Source organism: Periplaneta americana, chromosome 3, assembly GCF_040183065.1.
Source record: "Periplaneta americana isolate PAMFEO1 chromosome 3, P.americana_PAMFEO1_priV1, whole genome shotgun sequence".
In the NCBI taxonomy this organism is placed as follows: Eukaryota; Metazoa; Arthropoda; class Insecta; order Blattodea; family Blattidae; genus Periplaneta; species Periplaneta americana.
The window spans coordinates 198,429,914-198,452,813 of record NC_091119.1 but is presented as its reverse complement, the minus strand read 5'-3'; the positions used below and the strand labels follow the sequence as shown (position 1 = coordinate 198,452,813).

Sequence of the window (22,900 nt, the reverse complement as noted above, 5' to 3'; positions counted from 1 at the left end):
AATTTCTCACGCCTTCTATTCTGTAGGTGAATTCGTGACATTCAATAACACTTCATGAAATTGATACTAAAACTATGTGTTGTACTAGTAGACTATATTGTAAATCTCGTCTGTATATATTTGATCTACACTGTGACTATAAATTAAGACTTTATAACAGTATTAAGTTTTTTGACTTGTTTCATATTCTAGCTGTGAAGCAACGTATGAATACCATGGAATGTTAATAATTACAATACGATACACATCGCTGAGTAGAGAAAGATATTCATGTTGCAAAAGTACAAGATGTAATGGAACTTAGAGTACCGTACTTTGTATCTTCATATGTTGGACATAATCTTGGTAGACTGTCGTACATATTTTTAGGTTAACACTATAACATTTTGTGTTCGATATTATAATTATTACTATTATTGTCGTTGTCACAGACGGAACTACTATTATGCTCAACTATCGATGTCATAATTTATACAGTGTGTCCCAAAATTCACACTTGCAGGCAATTTTTATGACCATTAATATTTGAGGAGAAAAATTCGCTCCGGCGCCGGGGATCGAACCCGGGTCCTTGGTTCTACGTACCAAGCGCTCTGACCACTGAGCTACGCCGAAGTTCAATACACAGTACCGGACCGAATCCTCCTCCTTCAATGTTTCCCTTTATGGCCTGACTCCAAGTTAGGCATATATGTTGACGTATATGTCCAATGTCAACTGCCATTATACTAAAAAAAATTGTATTGGATTTATAGCTTGGGTTTAAACATAATAAATACTATTTAATCTGCATTTAATCTCAATTTTAATATTATTTTTGTCTGTATTGGTATCCCCTCCTGAGCACGAGTCTTACTCATTCAGGAGTGGGCTAGTTTATCTTTCATTGTATTTATTGTATGTATGTATTTATTCAGACTGCAATGGGTATATACCCAGTGGCAGTGGTAACTAATTACACTCAATAATGACAATAATAAACTTATTAATTAAAAATACAGTTAATAATAATACCAATAATTAATACAAATAATTAATACTAACAATAATTTATAATAATAATAATAATAATAATAATAATAATAATAATAATAATATCCTAAATTAAATGAAGCACGATCACTTAAAATAACATTTAAAATAAATGTAACTTGTATCTTAAATCTAAGTTCGAACTAAAACCCACGAGTATGATATGTTCATATCTGCACAAGTACCTTTCCACATTACACTCATTTCGCTGTCAACTCACTCGCTGCACTGGAACTACGACACATTTCACTGATACTATCCTGATTTCACTAACACTTCAAAATCATTTCATTGTTCAATTACTTTGCACTGCCACTATAAACTATAAAGCTTCCCTGACAGGAACACGTTTCACTTACACAACACACTTCACTGACACAACATAATTCTTCACTGATACAACACTTCAATATCAAAATAGCATTTACATCCTTTACATACTGTGTATAATTACCGTCTATTAGTAAAGTCCTTAAGCCCATTTTAAATACATTTTTGGTTGTTGGTAAAGCCTTTAATAAGACTGCAGGTAAAGCATTCCAGTCCCTGATAGTACGATTGAGAAAAGAAAACTTTCCAGTGTCCGTCCTCTGTCTTCTTTCCCTCAATTTATATGAGTGGTCGTTCCTTGAAGAGTAATTTGGCGGCTGCAACCTATTTTTTATTTCTCTCCAGGCAGGCTCACCTCTGTATGTTTTGAACAGTGCGCATAATCGAATTCGCGTTCTCCTGTCCTTGAGTGTGTCCCATTTTAATGGTGAATTTTTCCGACAACATTTGAGAGCCCGTTTTTTTAATCTTTTCCAGTGTCTTAATATGTTCTAATCTGTAAGGATCCCAACATGCAGCACCATATTCCATTACTGGACGAACTAGTGATTTATATGCAATCTCTTTGGATTTATCAGAGCCTTTCCTTAGTACTCTCATCACAAAGTGTAACGCTCTCCATGCTTTTCCCGCTGTGTCCGTAATGTGTTCCCCTCAGCCGAGATCGCTGCAAACTTGTATTCATTTCAAACTTACTGTCGACCTGGTTGGCGAGTAGGTATAGCGCTGGCCTTCTATGCCCAAGGTTGCGGGTTCGATCCTGGGCCAGGTCGATGGCATTTAAGTGTGCTTAAGCGCTCATGTCAGTAGATTTACTGGCATGTAAAAGAACTCCTGCGGGACAAAATTCGGAGACATCCGGTGAAGCTGATATAACCTCTGCAGTTGCGAGCGTCGTTAAATAAAACATAACATTTTTTTTCAAACTTACTAGCAATAAATAAATATATACATAAATAAATAAATATATATATATAAATAAATAAATGATTAAATGAATGAATAAATGAATGAATAAATAAATAATTGAATGAATAAATGAATGAATAAATGAATGAATGAATGAATGAATAAATAAATAAATGAAGAAATGAATGAATGAATGAATAAATAAATAAATGAATAAATAAATAAATGAATAAATAAATAAATGAATACATGAATGAATAAATGAATAAATAAATGGTTGAATAAATAAATGAATGAATAAATGAATAAATAAATAAATAAATTTTGTCAATAGCATTTAGATCTCCGATGTTCCAGGGCTAGGTAGAATACCCAAAAGTCTACTTTTGCGTCTGTACGAGTATATTGCTTAACTAGAGTTTACTGCATATTTTCATTCTAGGTTGTTATTTAACGACGCTGCATCAACTACTAGATTATTTTACGTCGACAGAATATGTGATAGCGAGATGGTATTTGGCGAGATGATGTAATACTACCCTATAGTGGAAATAGCCAAATTAACTTAAAGTTACCTAGTTGTGAAATAACAAGTACATGGGATTTTCCTAGAAGTATAAGCCTATCGACCCTATCGCTTATCGTTTAAGGATATGTACCTACAGTCTACATAATTTCATATCTCTTGAACTTGTGTAAGAGGATATACGGAAGAAAGAAAAAGCTATTATGTAAAACATGTTAACGACAAATACATAGGTCTACTTGATTTTCTATTAAAAATTGGTTCCATTTTGTACGTGTCATTCTTGGAAGAAATGACTCACACTCAGTAAATAAGTGAAATTCGTCCAAATAAAGGACAAATAAGTGTACAAAGGCAGGGACTTACTCTTCATACTTAACGTCACACAAGTGACAAGAAAAATAGTCACAGGCACAGTTATTTTCCAAAAAAACATGACAAATGAAGGTAATATATCTCATATAAATGACGCGTGTTTTTTTTTAATTAGTGGTTTGCCTGATAATAAAAGTCAATGTTTCACACTTGCTTATCATTTACAGACTGACAAATATACGATATATTCTTATTTTGTCTGTCCATTTCACACGCTCCATCCTTCTCCATATCCACACTTCAAATGTCTCTAGTCGCTTCTCTTCACTTCGTCGTAATGTTCAGGTTTCTATTCCATACAATGCCACAGTCCACTCCACACAAAACACTTCACTAGTCTCTTCCTTAGTTCTTTCTCCAGAGGTCCGCAGAAGTTGCTCCTTTTTCTATTAAAAGCTTCCTTTGCCATTGCTATCCTCCTTTTGACTTCCTGGCAGCAGCTCATATTACTGCTTACAGTAGAGCCCAAGTACTTGAAGCCTAATTTATTCTTTATTTTTCTTCGTATGACCATGGTCTTCATTTGCTAGTATTTATCTTCATCCCATACTGCTCACAGCTGTCATTTAACTCCAGTACCATCATCAAATCTTTTACACTTTATTCTTTCTTCTACTATCACCCCTCCCGTTTTCTGAAAACATCTCTTCACTAAATCATTCAAGTAGATGTTGAAGTGGGTAGGTGATAAAATGCTCCTTTTCTCTATTATTTTTCCTGCTGAATTTCTTCGACTCGTTTCATATAAAGGTTACTGAACAGCCTTCTGTCTTGCCAGTCCACACTTTTCTTCAGGATCTCCATCAGTTTATTATAATTCACTCTGCCAAAAGCCTTTTCTAGGTCCACAAATACTACATAGACTTCTTTATTCTTCTCTAGGATCTTTCGCCAAATGTTCGCAGCATTCGAATTGCAACTCTCGTACATTTTCCCTTTTTGAAGCCTAACTTCTCTTATCCAAATTGTTCTTCCATCTTAGAATATAAACGTCGATTCAGTAATCGCAGAAGAATTTTTTCCGAGTGCGATATCAGGCTGACAGTCCTGAACTCGTTACATTTCTTGGGATTATTTTTCTTCGGTATTGGAAGCAACACTGTCTCCATAAAATTTTCAAGCCATTCGACTTCCACATATATTTCGTTGCATAATGATAGAATTTTCTTCTTGTCTCCACTTACGTCTTTCAGTAATTCAATGGGGATTCTAACAACTTCTCTTACTTTCCCATTCTTCATTTTTCTGAGCGCCAGTTCAACTTCTTCCCTTAAAACAGAAAATCGTTTTTCGTCTTTTAATATGGTTGTAATATACCATTATTGGTAACTATATGAAAGAATTATGTAATTATAAAAAAAAAAATTAGGAAAAAACCCGGGTTTGAAGCGGACATCTCTGGGTCTATACTCCAAAGCTCTACCACTGACAAGCAAACATTCTGATGGGGGCAGATAAAAAAGTTAAATTCTTTCCTCCACAATGTTAATAACGTCAAAAGAGGTCTTATACAAATTTTGGCCAATCGACCGCAATTACGAGGCCGTCCAAAAAGTGATTTTTCCTGAGGACGTTTACAGGAAAAAAACACAATTATTTGGGAGGATTCATCGAAACAGATACAGCAATACATTGTTACGTTGTTTGTCAACATATCCCCCACTGGAATTGAGACATTTGTCGTACTATGGGATCAATTGTTGTGTCGTAGAAGTCAGCCGCCTGGGATCGGAACCAGTGTTTGACAGCCGTGTGCACATCTCTGTCGATCGTATGATAGACAAGTGTCTCATTTTCAGTGGCGAATATGTTGAAAAATAGCTCAACAGTTACTGTGTCCGTTACAATACATTTTTCCAGTGAAATTGTGTTTTCTTTGTGTTAACGGCCTCTGGCGAATCAGTACCATTACCAGTATACTCTATTTTTTTCATGGAGTGCAGTTCGGTGGTTCCTTTGAACACCCACTTACAGATTTATGACTTCCTACACAAACACCTCTGACAATTCCATCCTGTCCCTTCGTCCCAACATTGTACAGTTGCCACAATCCTGGTGATCCTCGAAATGAGACTGACGGGATTGTTGGAATTCGGAAAAGATGCGGCAACTATGCCTCCACGTGGATTTGACGGGAGCCTGTCAATTCTTCTGAACAAGGGTTGTGATTGGTTACTGACAGGAGAAGACAAGATTTCCGTCACAGTAAGGAAGACATTTATTTATGACAACCAATTAGTAGGGGGCAGTAGAAGGTCTGTCGGCAAAGTCCTTTCTATGAAAATGCACTCCACGGAAAAAAAAAAAAAAAAAAAAAAAAAAAAAAAAAAAAAAAAAAAAAAAAAAAAAAAAAAAGAGTATACCATTTTCGTATGCTTCACAGTTTGTAGAGTTTTCCTATGAATTTCATTGGCAAAATTATAGGGTAAACATTGGTAATTTCGTGGCAGTGGTTATTTCGTGATACTTTTTCTTTGCTCTTTTGTGAACTAACCAATGGTGTTACGAGATCCAAATTTCCGCCAAGGGATTGCATATGTTGTCCAGCTTCCAGAAACACACAGCTAAGCTTTGTGTGACTATTGTAGTTGCTTCAGTGAGCTTTTATGTTTGGAGAGAGCAAGTTAGCGTCGACTTCTCAGGCGTACAAATTTTGTGGGTGTTTGTAATTACCAGGCTTCGAGACTTTGGACCCGATACAATAAGTTTACTGTGCATGCACTATAGGTTGTTGACTCGCTGCAGGTAGATAGAGATGAGTTGAAGTAACAACGTTGCTACTTAGAGTAGAGTACGGTAGTATGGGGAAACACACATTATTTGTACATTCTGAAAGTAAATATACATTACACAATGACAATGTCAAAATAATATGAAAAGCATTTATTCCCCTGTCTTTTATAAGCATTTGTGTTTAATTATACACAGTATTAATGGTGGAAATAAGCATGTAGCAATTTTAATTTTTTCATTTATCCTATTGGTCGTCTTTAGGAAGTGCAGTTACAGTACCGAATTGCAATGTACCTGCTACAAGACACATTCTCAGTGTCTCAAACGTAAATCTTTTCCGGTTATCTGCCAAACACAGTTTGTACTGTGAAAAGCTGTGCTCTACGCCGCACGGCGTGATCGGAGCAAAACGAAAAAAAAACTTAACATCATTGGAGTCTCTAAGAGACAGTCCTTTATTCTCGGGTGATTCTATGTCCACTAATTTGCAGTTTATGTTACACAATGTTCCATATCCTTATTTTTACATAAAATTCATTTCCACTCCTGTTTTACATGTTCAGTAACCGGTGTACTTAATGTCTCATTAATTCTCTGTGTCATTTCCTCAATTAATTTGAGGGCTTCCGGCATCTCTTGCTCTGACTTTTCTAACCGTGTAATAGTTTCAGACACAGTTTGAAAATAGGTTTGTATGAAAACCAAATTATTCGTCAGAACCTTCAAATCCAGAGCGTTTTTCTTTGCGTAGCTACTGTTGGCATTCATTCTACAGTACCCCCACCCACTGTACGCTTTACCACTATACTCAGTACGCCGTTATGCGCCTTTCCCACTGAACTGCTCTATTGGGTCCGAAGTCTCGAAGCCTGGTAATTATATTACAGGCTTATTACTGAAGGTAAGCATATGATATTTGGTACAATGATTTATTATATCTTAATGAAATTTTAGAAAATATTTTTGGAATTTTAGATAGAGCTGTAGTTGCCATATAGGCTTAGCTTCACTGATAGAAATCTTAGCTGTTTCAGGCGAAGCTTTGTTGAGCATTAAGCGTTACATTTTATACTATTTTAAAAATTGTATTACAAAACGAATTTTAGAAATCTTAAGATAAGATGTGATAACAAAAAAGAAAAGGGGGACGCAATGGGTTCAGTGTAGCATCTGTTTGATTTTTTATCATGCTTAGTGCCAATGATAAGTGCTAGATGACTTACTTGCAAGAATTGTGACAGAAGTTGAAACATGGCTCCACCATTTTGGACCGGAGACAGATGCAGAGAATGGAGTGGCATCATGCAAATTCACCAAAGAAATAGAAATTCAAAAGTGCACCTTCGGCAGGAAAAGTTATGGCTTCTGTGTTTCTCGATTCAGAAGGACTCTTGCTTGTGGACATCATGCCACACCGAACCACCATTAATTCTGACGCATGTGTGGCAACTCTCAAGAAACTTCAAGCTCGACTGAGTCGTGTTCGACGACATCGGGAGGAGCAGGATGTTCTGCTATTGCACGACAACGCACAGCCATATGTCAGTCACAAGACCAAAGACCAGATCAGGAAATTCGGATAGACAACACTGAAACACCCGCCTTACAGTCCTGAACTGGCAACGTGCGATTACTATCTCTTTGGTAAACTGAAGGATCCCTTCGCGGAACGAGGTTAGAAGATGACTCCCTTGTGCACGCTGCTAAATAGTGGCTCAGACGTGTTGGTCCAGACTTTTACCGTGCTGGTCTACAGGCCCTCGTTCCTAGGTTACGTAAGGCAGTTGAAAGGGGCGGGAATTATGTGGAAAAGTGACATTTTGTTCCTAAAGGATGTATCTACATTCTGTGAAAATGGCAAAGCTGTAGGATAAAAATATAATTTTTAAACAAATGTTATGCATTACTTTTGGAGTTACCCTAGTAATATAAGCTATAGTAAAGTCCGTAATAAAATTGTTCACCCTTTCAGGGCAAAGAAGATCCCTTTTCAATTTCAATTTCTACTTTGATTTCATTCTTATTATGTGCTGATATGTATTTCTATGTTTTCTTGCTATAAATATTAGACGGAATTACTATGTTTGAAGTCTAGTAACAATAAATGAGAATTTCATTTGACTTTAATGAATTTTTCCACAATTCTTCTACCTCTCACGAAATTATCAATGTAATATCACGAAATTACCAAGGTTATCACGAAATAATCAACCTTTTAGCTTAAGTTGTAAAAATGGTTTTTGGTACTTATTCAAGAACGTGTCCAATCTTTTATGTCTCCAGATTTGTGCAGCAAGTTATCGTATTTTAGATGAAAAAATTGGAATCAGGATATATTTACACACTAGCCGTACCCGTGCGCTCCGCTGCACCCGTTAGAAATAAATATAAAGTAATTATATAATTAAAATAGGACATTTGATCCAGGGAACATTCGTGTTTGATAGAAGGATAAATCGTTTATTATGTTACTTAATTTAAATTGAATTAAAAAATTTAAAATGCGATCATTTTGATCCAGAGACCACTCATTTGGTCATAAAAATTAGTTTAGGAAATACAGGAAACGAATATACAGAATAGCCTATCAAGTTTTCTGTGCATAAGAATCTATTTTAATCTTACCTGTCCTGGATTCACTCAGAAGTTACTGTAATAACATTATAGCATTATGTCCATCTAGAGAGACTACACTTTCCAATGGTGAATTAATAATTAATTATACAAATATCGGTTAATTTAGCTTCAGATATTACTTCATAGAAACACAGAAACATTTTCTGTGGGCTATCTTTCATAGCTTTCGATTGTTGCTGTCCAAGGCCCCTTATAGACGAAGTCATTTGTTTTTTAATTCATTTTAAAACTCATTTATCTCGTTAAATATCAGTCCTATCAAAATTTTTCAAGGAATAACACTTATCGCAAATTATTTTTAAAGAAACTTTTGTTATGTAACATTTTTCACAAAAATCAATAATAAGCGAGATATTTCGATTTATTTAATTCAGGCCCCCTTATAACCCCCCTTTTAAATAATGTATTTTGAATGCCATATAGCCTAAAATCTAAGTTACAACGAACTTAATTTATATTCCAATTTTCATCGAAATCCGTTCAGCCATTATCGCGTGAAAAGGTAACAAATATACAGACAGACAGACATACAAACAAAAATTTCAAAAAAGCGATTTTCGGTTTCAGGGTGGTTAATTATATATGTTAGGACCAATTATTTTTGGAAAATCGAAAATTACCAGAAAAATTTCGGCTACAGATTTATTATTAGTATAGATTTGGATTTTAAATTAATTTTCATAAAATTATCACGAAATTACCAATGTTTACCCTACTTGTTTTCAATATTTATGATTTTTTTGGACACATTATATGCAGGGATTTTTTTAAGAAGTAAGTAATTAAGTAATCGTTATTATGAGGAGTTCCTTTATGTGGAAATCCGGTTTTTACAGTCTTATGGAGATAACGATTGGTAAAAATAGTTATTTTAATATACTGTATAAAGTACTGTGGCAATAAAATACCTGATGGCATTCATAAGGAAAGTCTGCCCCGTAAAGTGTACATGATAAAACAATGTGCGGCTTGCCAAGGACTTCTAGTGTGTCCATCATCGCTGTTGTGCCTCTGGTAAAATTCGCAAGTTTACAATCAGGGTCGGTATGACTTCAACGCTAGCCTCAAGCATTCAGCGGACCCTAATAAACAGATCTGGTCAGTCCGTGAATAGGGTCTTCCTGGATTAGAACATGAAACTTCCGTCTCCATGAATATTTATGTGCTTAAGACACAGAAGAGGCTGACTTCCTTGTGCACACTGTCTTTTTAAATTTCATCCCCTAGCCTTCTTCCTTGTTTATCCTGACTAAAATATGAGTAGGGGAGAGTCGGGTAGTATCGGACATCGGGTAATATCGGACAGTGAGTTTCTTTCATCTACCACACGATGATAGTAAAGTAGCCACGTTCAATTAGTAGGCTAGCGGTGTCAAAGAGGACGGAAGCTTTGTAGTTTCAATAATTTTAATTATGTCGCGCTGACCATTGTCGTCAAGTCTTTTGAAGGCCGCTCCAATACTCCACGTGGAGTGTATGGACGGAAGCTTTGTAATTTCAATAATTTTAATTATGTCGCGCTGACCATTGTCGTCAAGTCTTTTGAGGCCGCTCCAATACTCCACGCGGAGTGTATGGACGGAAGCTTTGTAATTTCAATAATTTTAATTATGTCGCGCTGACCATTGTCGTCAAGTCTTTTGAGGCCGCTCCAATACTCCACGCGGAGTGTATGGACGGAAGCTTTGTAGTTTCAATAATTTTAATTATGTCGCGCTGACCATTGTCGTCAAGTCTTTTGAAGGCCGCTCCAATATTCCACGTGGAGTGTATGGACGGAAGCTTTGTAATTTCAATAATTTTAATTATGTCGCGCTGACCATTGTCGTCAAGTCTTTTGAGGCCGCTCCAATACTCCACGCGGAGTGTATGGACGGAAGCTTTGTAATTTCAATAATTTTAATTATGTCGCGCTGACCATTGTCGTCAAGTCTTTTGAGGCCGCTCCAATACTCCACGCGGAGTGTATGGACGGAAGCTTTGTAGTTTCAATAATTTTAATTATGTCGCGCTGACCATTGTCGTCAAGTCTTTTGAATGCCGCTCCAATACTCCACGTGGAGTGTATGGACGGAAGCTTTGTAATTTCAATAATTTTAATTATGTCGTGCTGACCATTGTCGTCAAGTCTTTTGAGGCCGCTCCAATACTCCACGCGGAGTGTATGGACAGAAGCTTTGTAATTTCAATAATTTTAATTATGTCGTGCTGGCCATTGTCGTCAAGTCTTTTGAGGCCGCTCCAATACTCCACGCGGAGTGTATGGACGGAAGCTTTGTAGTTTCAATAATTTTAATTATGTCGCGCTGACCATTGTCGTCAAGTCTTTTGAAGGCCGCTCCAATACTCCACGTGGAGTATATATATAAAACAGAGTTGCAAATTTTAGCATGTGTCTTGTTCCATGTTATATTAATATATAGCAGCAACAAACAAGACGTGACAACGTCGCATTTTCATTTTATTATGGGTGCATGCAATAAAGACCTACAAATCTTAAAAGGAATGCCGCTGCCTAATAATTAAACGAGGCTACTATACCTGATTGACATGGTGACGTTTCTGTGATGTCGCATAGAGAAACGTAACCATGTAATTCAGATACTACCATTTGGTGGTAGATGAAAGAAAGACACTGTCGGATACTACCCGATGTCCGATATTACCCGACTCTCCCCTACTGTATAGTACAAAAATAGCTATTTACGACACAAGTGTTAAAAATTACAATTTACTTTGTGAGCCGCAATAAGAAAAGAAGCTGAACTAAAGTAACAAACTGGAAAGATGTTGAAAGATTAAAATAAATAGCTTTTCAGGTTATTGCTTGACCTCTTTACTTTAAATTTAGTAGACCCATATGGAAATGGGATTTTCCGAGCAATTAGAAAGTATGATTCTCGGCTGGAATAATTATACCCTTCTGAATGAGACAGGAATGTCACTTTTCAAACAACAGTTTGTAAATATCTATGGTTTGAGGTTTTAGTAGGTACTTTGTTTCTTACAGGGAGCAGCTAAAATGCATGTGTCCCACAAGTCCTCTTATTTTCTCCTAATCCAGTAAAGCGAAACAGTGCTTGCAGTACTGTTGTGTCATTCATTTCAGTCACAAGCAAACGTTCTGATAGGGGCAGATAAAAAAGTTAAATTTTTTCTTCCACCATGTTAATAATGTCAAAAGAAGTGCTTATACAAATTTTGGTCACTCGACCGCAATTACGAGGCCGTCCAGAAAGTGATTTTGCTTGGGATCGTTTATAGAATAAAGCACAATTGCATGGAAATATTTATTGAAACAGATACAGCAATTGTTGCGCTATTTGTCAACATATCCCCCACTGAAATTGAGCCATTTGTGTTACCATGGGATCAGTTTTTGTGTCATAGAAGTCAGCCGCCTCAGATCGGAACCAGCGTTTGACTGCTTCTGCACCTCTCTCTGTCGATCTCATGACATGAGAAATGTCTCAATTCCGATGGAAAATATGTTGAAAAATAGCTCAACAATTGCTGTGTCTGTTTCAATAAATTTGTCCAATGAAATTGTTTTTTTTTCTGTTAACGGCCCCTGGCGAACTTATTTTTTTACGGCCCTCATAATTGTTAGTTCTCTAGTTTTAGTAATTACAATATAAAGTGCAAGTGAGTTTATCTACTGCTTTTAACTAACTAAAATGGCCCTTGTATCGTCAACCCTAACGACAAAAATAAAATCATGGATTGCGATGGAAGAAGCTTTCACTACAGATGGAAAAATAGCAATGTGTCAAGTGTGCGGTAAAAAAGTCGGGTGCTCTCTGAAATCACAACTGGAGAGTCTTACCATCCTATATCTGCCAGATATTGATATTAAATATTTTCATGATTTTACATACATAGAACTTGGTTATAGCGACCTCGTTTTGTGCGACACCTCGCCTATAACGTCAAATATTCTGTGGTCCCAACTAATTCCCCATAAGACATATGCTTTCCTACCTTGCTTAATACGACAAACGTCTACCTCGCATATAACGTCATTTTCAACCTCAGTTTGGAATACAATTTTCTAAGAACCAAAGTATTTTAAGAAATATTTTGCTGAAATTTGGCAAATCCTTTACTGTTCCCTTCTATCATAGACCTCTGGAATGCAGGCAGATTCCCCATCCCATTGCAATCTGTCCGAATTCATGCGGTATTAATGGTGCCTGCAGTTTCGACAGGAAGTTTTCACTAAGTGCACGCATTTTAACGCAGTATGGCCACTAAAAGAAGTGAGTGACGCTTTAGAAGCCATTAGAATTGTGAACATTTCTATGAAGCTAGAGGAGGGAGTATGAAGCTAGGAGAAGGAGCGGTGAAATTGCAAATGAAATAATGAACATAAGACAACAGAGTAAAATGACTGATTACTTCACTCCTCAATAAATAAGTTTTGTGAGTAATGAACAAACTGTTTTAATACAGAATACTGTATTTATAATTGTACATGTATTTTATTGTGTTCAGGGTATGCTTAAAAGTGAATAGATAAATCTCAAATAAGCCTAATTATGTTTATTATTTTTCATTTTTCACCCCACTAGACTGATAATATGAATCTCGGTTACTACGACACTCGTTTATAACAACATAATTTTCAAGGTCCCTTGGATGTCGTTATAACCAAGTTCTACTGTATTTTGGTACATATTCAGCTTATTTTTCTTGCATAAATATGTACATATTTCACACCTTGATATTACATAAAAATCCGGTCCCTATAGTACAGGCAGAATCAATAGAAGGGTTTTTGGTTCGGTACGGAAAGAACTCACTCCACACTTTCTCTAGCGGTTTATGACCTGAACAAAGAGACCTTTCTGTCGCTCCGTTCGAATGTTAGTTATTGACAAGTGCTCGTCTGTGATACTGGAGCCTAATTTTACATTTAAATTAGTAATATTTTTTTTTTAGATATTGTAACCTAAATTTTTAGGAGCTCCAGTGTTAGTTATAATTAGGTAAAATACATTACGTTTGGGAATAAATGATTATTAGGATCATAAAATGAAATATTATTTAATAACTTGTCAATAATACATTAACTTGAGTAGATATAACTGTGACTGGCCACTATTTTATCGACATTTTTTTCAGTGAATATATGCTATTTCAACACTTCTTGTATTGAATTGTTCATGGACTTCAATAATACAGATGCATAAACAAGACTGAATGAAACTCACCACATAGAAACAGAATAGTGCTGAGTGCCCAATTTATAAAACGATTTTTTGTGTCACATTTATTATGTTATTTATTTTATTAAGCTAAGCCATTCGTAAATGTGCTTCGAAACTCGTTCATGTTATAATAATATACATATTCCACAATCAGTAAACATACATTAATATTTTGTACTTTAATTTTATAGTGATTTATAAAGTTGGTAAGTATACTGCATAAACATTATTTAGTATTTACTATTTCAACACAACATTCTGAAAATACATAAATACAAAATATTTGTGTAATGCTAAATATTTGATTTATATTAGGTTTACATTACACTTTATTACATTTGTGGAATGGCTTAACTTGCGAAATATTATAATGACTATTACACTTTTACTACGTCATACTACTTTTGACCAATAAAACGGTGCGAAAGGACGTATTTCAACCAATCATGGCTGCTTATCGCACAATTTTATCGCGTCCCTAGCATTTGTTTAATTTTATCGCGTCCCTAGCATTTGTTTCTTTGTTTGCCAACATTTGAAACTGCGCTGGTCTGGAAGTCAAAAATATATATAAAATTACAAACCACTCCAGTCGATGCACAGCAGTTTCAAATATGACTCGCATTGGCATTCAAGAACAAGAATTGATAAAAATCACTGATCATATCTATGCATCTTCTGAAATCCGATTTACAAATAAATGAAGAGCACCATTCGGAAATCCTGAATAAGTTGAATACACCATGTAGGCCTAAATCAACGAGTTCCACTTCTATTATGCACACGTCCAATATAACATCAATTGAACCACCAACCACATTCAAATTTTAAAATTGTACATTTAATAATTATTCCTTTTAAAATTATTCATTCGGAAATTCTGAATAAGTTGAATACACCATGTAGGCCTAAATCAACGAGTTCCACTTCTATTACGCACACGTCCAATATAACATCAATTGAACCACCAACCACATTCAAATTTGAAAATTGTACATTCAATAATTATTCCTTTTAAAATTATTCATGTTTATTTTTTATGTCATCGTCGTTAATTAAAACTTTTCTAACACTTGTGTATATTAGTTAGGTTATGTTATAGCTTCTGCTCTGAGAGGATAAAAAGAACTTCTGCTATATGATATTATGGATAGTCACGTATCAGAGATTGTTTAATATTAAGATTTATTGAATAGTAATCATTACAGTGTCTGTATAAAGACATTACTGCCATCTAGCATGCATCTAGCGTAATATTTGTAAAGTTGAGATGGTACAATAATACATTTGAAGACAGTTGTATTTTCGTAAGTCAATTAATATTTTATTGTATTGGAGTACTTCGTTACTTCTAATCTTTATATACTTTCTTCTAATCGTGTAATAGTCAATTAAATCCCACTCGAGTTTTGATTTTCTCTAGATAAATCAAAACGTCTAGTGAGATTACTGTTGATAATATTGAGTAAAGAACGTAGGTCCTATTTGTAATTATTAAAAATCACGTTATTATTTTATTTATTTTCTAAGTTTTCCCGTAGTGAAAAAGTATCAATGGAGGAGAAAGTTATTTGGGACAGGACCATACACCAATCAGGTTCTGAGGGGTGTAGGAGTCAGGGTAGTCAAGTAGGGGTTCGCCAGACCCGCCGATTTCTTCTGCCCCTAGTATAGTATGAGCATGCCACGGTTCAGACGTAGGCGTGAGGCAGACACCTGTTCCTGGACTATGAAACAAATTATCCTTCAGTGTCCATGTTAATTACGACAAGACGCTAGACGCAAGAAACCCCGGGCGCACTCCGATGAGTTATAGACTGTAAACAAGGAAGCGGCGCGGCGCCCACAGCTTGAGGCTGCTGGTGGCCCTGATAAGCCGCTTCCCAATCTGATAATTCCACCCCGGCCGTGACGACTTCAGTTTTCCCTTTGTTGCGTGAACTGAGTTTTACAGGGCTGCATTCCAATTCCTGCTTGTCAGACGTTAATGTCCTGCACGAAGGTTACATTTGTCTCATATCTTCAGTGAAAGTGTCGTACAGACAGACGCACTGATTCACTTCCTACTGGAAGCACAAAAACCGGCCGGGGAAGCTAACGTACTCTTGTCAATTGAGGAGTTTGGGGGAAAAACCAGGCAGCTCCAATTTTTTTTTCATTTTTGAGCTATTTATGGACAGAGGAAAACAAAATACGCTCTATAGTTTGGTCGAAGAACTAGGTAGTTCCAATAATTACATTCACAGTTATAATGCATTTTGGACTGCCTCTTTCTGTACATTCTTATTGTTTGGCGGTAAGTTTTTCTTCATTATCTGGAAAAGTACTGAACTGGAACTGCCTGGTTTTTCCCCCAAACCCCTCAATTGGAAAGTATAATTTTTACTAAACTGTGTAGATCAGAGGTCTGCATCGGACGTTTTCGCTCGAGCGCCAAGTAGTTCATAGCATAATCCGATAGATAGCGCACATGCATGATGGGTAAAATTGTCGCGAGCGATAAATCCTCGAACGGTATAAGCCGAGCGTTAGACATTCGTTCTTGTTACAGTGATGAACTGTGTAGTAACATCATAGATGTTTATCATTTCAAAACTTTGCAGTGTTTAACTAACCTCTTCATAGTACAACTACAAAACTTGCTTTAAAAGGTAATATAAATGTTGTAGGCAAATGTTCCCCCGCCCCCACACAGGAGTGATTTTGTTTTTGCCACATCTGATAGATGTTATTGGATTTAAATATAATTATTATAAACGGAGAACACAATCATGATAATGCAAGAACCGTATCAAGTTTTCTAGTAATAATAATAACCTCTAATAATTAGTGTATCAATCTTTGCGTCTGTAACAGTTGTCCAGCATGATTATTCGTTTTATTATATTTTCTGTGACGTTATCTCTGTACTAATATTGTTATTAATCTACTGCTATATCAATAATATTTTGTAAAACGTTTCTACATTGTCGCAGTATATAGGCGGAACACTATGTATGGACCTATCATATTCTATATGTGGTAAATCAAATATTGAATAATTATTAATTAGCAATAATAACTGTATATCGAAGTTTTTCATACTATTTTATTTATAACTTCATGTTCCTGTTTTGGTACGTTTCATTGACTGTGCCATTAAACGTTTGTCATAAATGCAGAAAATAAAGCCTTATTTTTACCGTGTGAGCAAAACATATGTGTATCTTATCTGTCGCCTTCCATACAAGATAAGACATGTCGGTGAGATGACCTTGTACTGTGCTTCTATTTATTACGAGCGTATCACGACCGATCGTATCTCACTCGAAGGTGCGACACTCGACCGAGTTCAAGCGAGCGATTTAACTCCAATGCAGCACTCTGGTGTAAATACTTTTATTCCAATGTATGTGATCTAGACCCGAATATTGAGAAAAATGTCGTCCCGTCATTTCTGAATGAGTTCCGAGAGTATTTGTGGCCTCTAACAAATAATAATAATAATAATAATAATAATAATAATAATAATAATAATAATAATAGATATTTCCTGTTTTTTCTCTACGCCCATACCACGTTCTGACTGATTACAGGACCATATTTTCACCTGGTGGCAAGACTTGGAACTTATTATTTTGTTTTTGCATAATTAGCGTGGGCATTGCTTAATTAGACTATCTACGAGGTTTCACCACCTGATAATATTGTATTTGCAATTTTAAAAATACGTTCGTGCAAAAATGTTGTACAATACAAGTTTGTGAAGCGCATTACAAAATCTCAGAAATTTAAAAACTCGCTCTGCTCGTTTTTGAAACTTTTCGTCGATTTTGTAAAAGCCGCTTCTCAACTTGTTTCGTAATAAACTATTATCAAAGATACTGAAAACATGTTTTCATATATTAGTCAGTTTACAATGCCTTCTGACATTTTCTGACAGCCAAATATTAACTTACAGTCACTGATAAATGTATCGAACTGCAAGATACCACTCCCCTCTACCTCTCCATAGGTTTTCTCCTAATTGTCTTCTTTCCATAGCTTCCAGAATGCCCTTTTCCCATGTTGTCATAGGTCTTCCTCTTTTTCTTCTTCTTGATGGGGTCCAGTCATACGCCAACCTTGGTAATCTTTCCGTATTCATTTGCATCATATCCCCATACCATATCAGTTGTTTTGTGAAAATATTAGTATTTAGTATTAGTATTTATTTATTTAACCTGGTAGAGATAAGGCCGTCAGGCCTTCTCTGCCCCTCTACCAGGAGATTCCAACTACAATATCAACAATAAAATTACAATTAGTATTAAATTTACAATTACAATTACAAATAATATTACAGTTAGTATTAAATTTACAATTACAATAAAATCAAAGTACGAAAAGATTACCTGAATAATTAAAGCTAGATAATTTATCATAGAGAAACAAAGAATATTTTATATTTACTGAATTACAAATTAAATCTAGAATAACAAAATTGTATAGTGATGAAATTACTGAATATTGAAATATTTTGTGATAGATTAAAGAAACTATTTACAAGTAATCAATTACTGACCAAGTGCCTAGTAAGTTTTCGTTTGAATTCAATTTTATTTCGACAGTCCCTGATGCTAGCAGGTAGCGAATTCCAGAGTCTTGGCAGGGCTATTGTGAAAGAAGATGAGTATGAGGAGGTGCGATGGGATGGTATTGTTAGTATTGTTTCATGACGAGAGCGTGTGTTCAGATTATGGTGGGAAGAAAGGTAAGTGAAGCGAGATGACAGGTACGAAGGAATAAAAGAGTTCAAGATTTCGAAGAGAAAGAGAAGTGAATGTAAATTTCTTTTCTTATCTAGTTTAAGCCAACCTATTGCTTCCAGGGATGGGGTAATATGATCATATTTACGAACACTGCTTACAAAACGTACTTCTACAATATCATTCTTAACTTGCATTTTCTCTCTGATTATATCGTTTCTAATTTTATATCTTCTTGAAATGCCTGTTGATCGTCTCCAATAATCAATTTCTAAGCCGGGACCTTTGGTTTAACGTACCAACGCTCTACCACTGAGCTACTCGGGATCTCTAACCGACACCGATCCAATTTTTCCCTCTATATCCACAGCCCTCAAAGTGGGCTGACAACCGTCAAGCAACCAACTTCGAATGCACACTAACTCCGTGTGACTTAAGTTGTGGTTTTCTGTAAACGAACAGTGACGTGTATTATGCAAATCAAGATTTCAGGTATAACTCCCTGTAAAGTTGATTTGAATAATTTCGAGGGAAAAATTGTTCCGGAGCCGGGTATCGAACCCGGGACCTTTGGTTTAACGTACCAACGCTCTACCACTGAGCTACTCGGGATCTCTAACCGACACCGATCCAATTTATCCCTCTATATCCACAGCCCTCAAAGTGGGCTGACAACCGTCAAGCAACCAACTTCGAGTGCACACTAACTCCGTGTGACTTAAGTTGTGGTTTTCTGTAAACGAACAGTGACGTGTATTATGCAAATCAAGATTTCAGGTATAACTCCCTGTAAAGTTGATTTGAATAATTTCGAGGGAAAAATTGTTCCGGAGCCGGGTATCGAACCCGGGACCTTTGGTTTAACGTACCAACGCTCTACCACTGAGCTACTCGGGATCTCTAACCGACACCGATCCAATTTTTCCCTCTATATCCACAGCCCTCAAAGTGGGCTGACAACCGTCAAGCAACCAACTTCGAGTGCACACTAACTCCGTGTGACTTAAGTTGTGGTTTTCTGTAAACGAACAGTGACGTGTATTATGCAAATCAAGATTTCAGGTATAACTCCCTGTAAAGTTGATTTGAATAATTTCGAGGGAAAAATTGTTCCGGAGCCGGGTATCGAACCCGGGACCTTTGGTTTAACGTACCAACGCTCTACCACTGAGCTCCGGAACAATTTTTCCCTCGAAATTATTCAAATCAACTTTACAGGGAGTTATACCTGAAATCTTGATATGCATCAATTTCTAAGACCAAAAATTTATTTTTGAATGCGTTTTGCAATTGTCAAGTTTTTGCTCCATATAAAGTTGTACTTCTCACAATTGATTTATAAATTTTATCTTTAGTTTCAATTCTGATTTTATTGCCCCATAATACTTCATTAAGAGTGGATAGTCCACACCCGTGGAGTAACGGTCAGCGCGTCTGGCCGTGAAACCAGGTGGCCGGGGTTCGATTCCCGGTCGGGGCAAGTTACCTGGTTGAGGTTTTTTCCGGGGTTTTCCCTCAACCCAATATGAGCAAATGCTGGGTAACTTTCGGTGCTGGACCCCGGACTCATTTCACCGGCATTATCACCTTCATCTCATTCGACGCTAAATAACCTGAGATGTTGATAAAGCGTCGTAAAATAAGCTACTAAAATAAAATAAAAAAAGAGTGGATAATGGATATTTTCCCTTTTTCAAACGTTCTTTCATTTCTACATGGTTCCTTCCATCATCTGTGATTGTAACACCTAAATATTTGTATTTATTAGTATAATAATATAATACTATGTTTTATTTAACGACGCTCGCAACTGCAGAGGTTATATCAGCGTCGCCGGATGTGCCGGAATTTTGTCCCGCAGGAGTTCTTTCACATGCCAGTAAATCTACTGACATGAGCCTGTCGCATTTAAGCTTATTAGTATATGTAATGCGTGTTATTATTCGGTTGAGAAGCTTTTATCATCCAGTCTGCTGTCAGAAATTCTGAAAGTTAGAATTTATAAAACAGTTATACTACCGGTTGTTCTGTATGGTTGTGAAACTTGGACTCTCACTTTGAGAGAGGAACAGAGATTATGGGTATCTGAGAATAAGTTTCTTACGAAAATATTTGGGGCTAAGAGGGATGAAGTTACAGGAGAATGGAGAAAGTTACACAACGCAGAACTGCACGCATTATAGTCTTCACGTGACATAATTATGAACATTAAATCCAGACGTTTGAGATGGGCAGGGCATGTAGCACGTATGGGCGAATCCAGAAATGCATATAGAGTGTTAGTTGGAAGGCCGGAGGGAATAAGACCTTTGGGGAGGCCGGAACGTAGATGGGGGATAATATTAAAATGGATTTGAGGGAGGTGGGATATGATGGTAGGGACTGGATTAATCTTGCTCAGGATAGGGACCGATGGCGGGCTTATGTGAGGGCGGCAATGAACCTCCGGGTTCCTTAAAAGCCATTAGTAAGTAAGTAAGTAAGTATATTTAATAACACCTTTATTTTCAAGTATCAGATTTTGTTTCTTTCCCTCAATAACCATACATGTTTTCATCAAAATACTAAAAATATATTTTTTTTTTGCAATATTACACACTTTTTCTTTACACTTGATATAATGAGTTATGAGCCAAGTAGTTTTGAAGCAATGTAGTCAGTTGAGTCCTTTACATGAAAACAGTCACTGATCACGAACCCACTTAATGATACACTTTCAAAGCACGGATGACAAGATGAAATACAACTCAGCATCAAAGTAACTGGGCAGCCTTTTCATTAAACGAGTTGCTACGTCCCATCGAAGTCCTTCAAAGAGTTATTCGTTACCTCCGTCAAAGGACTGAAAGATAACAGAGTTCACGCTCATCTAAGTCTCAAATCAGGCCTCCAGACACACACTACACATCACATCACTGAACACAGGCGTCAAATGTAAAAATTATTAAGTTATTTACTTCCCGAAATGGAGTTCAGAAGAGCGGTACGAAAGTAATGCATAATTTTTCCCAGCTTCTAATAATTATGACCAAGGAACGTACTTCATCCCAGGAGGCTACGAGATTAATAAGTATTACTTAAGTTTTTAAACAGACGACGCACGTCTATAGTAATCGAAGTACTGACTTTACGTCTCTTGTTTCGTCAAGTGGGGCAGAACAAAACACGGGCCACTTTAACAAAATTACACTAATATTCACAATTTAAATTATTTACACTATGTACACTAGAATACACTATTTTTACTATTTACACTATAATAAAGAATTAGGTCTACATTTATCAAACATTAGTTACACTATTAAGTTTATTAAATACTGCGGACGAAGAATTAGGGAAACAGCTGGAAGGGTCTAAGGTCAGGAGCATAGACAAGACTAATGGAGGAAATGCAAGAGAAGACATGATAAGAACGGGTGAAGGAACGAAGCGACTACCAGATATTAGTAATTGTGAGGACAGAATGAATAGGGCTTTGGAGAGGTTATTAGCGAAGAAGAAGAGTGCTAATAAGTGAGTGCAAGAAAGTTAGGAGTGACAAAAGTGTAAGAAAAGGATCAGAGAAAGTGTTAAGTGAAGAAGATAGTGTAATAGTGTAATAAGATAAGACTATCAAACAGTGAATACAAGAGAATTAAAGTGGAAAAAAAAAAAATCTGAACAAATGAGAAGTGGAATGAGAGAGAAATTGCAAGTGTAATTAAGTGAATTAGAAATTTCATGTTTTTCAATGGGTTGGGAGTAGTATCAGGGGTACTATAACTGTAGGAGTGTTATAGAAATAAATATATGGAAAGAGATAATAAAATAGGAAATTTAGGAGTGAAGCGAAGAGAATGGGATCAATACATAAATAAACAGAGGATAGAAAAAAAATAAGTGATGTAAGTGTTGTAAAATAGAGTAAACAGAAAAGTTAGCAAGTAATGTAGGAGAAAATAGCTGGAAAATAATGATTAATAGTAGGTAGGATGAAGGGTAGAGAAGAAAATAAATAAAAAATGTAATTTATTAAGGAAGAAATATGCAATATTTAATAGGTGAGCGAGAAATGGAAGGGAGACAGCCTAGGTAGGAGGGAGAGAATAGAAGAGGATAGAGAGGGAAGGGCATAGAGCAATTCAGTTATAACAGAACATTAGAAAGTAATCAAGAAATACTCGGCAAAGAAAACATTAATAGAAAAGAGTTATATGTATTAAAGGGATGGTGGATCGAAAAACAGAAATGTGAAGGTCCACCATAACTGTGAATTGTAAAGTTGACTGACAAATAAATATATCATATATCATATTAAGTTTATTACTCCAATGAATTAGTGAAATGCTCGGGTGGAGATAAGAAGCAAATTCTATCATTATGCAACGAAATATATGAGCAAGGTGACTGGCCTGAAGATTTCACGGAGACAGTGTTGATTT

At 36.1% G+C, this 22,900-nt stretch overlaps 1 protein-coding gene and 1 long non-coding RNA gene across 2 annotated transcripts in view; both read right to left on the bottom strand.

The window, feature by feature from the left end:
* Nucleotides 1-22,900, bottom strand: part of Roc2 (Regulator of cullins 2) — a 298,758-nt gene that overhangs the window by 92,692 nt on the left and 183,166 nt on the right. The gene's annotated exons all lie outside the window — the stretch shown is intronic.
* Nucleotides 20,850-22,900, bottom strand: part of LOC138696946 (uncharacterized) — a 122,077-nt gene continuing 120,026 nt past the window's right edge. Inside the window, exon 3 of the long non-coding RNA XR_011331499.1 lies at nt 20,850-21,321. This is a non-coding gene — a long non-coding RNA (uncharacterized lncRNA). The remainder of the gene's footprint in view (nt 21,322-22,900) is intronic.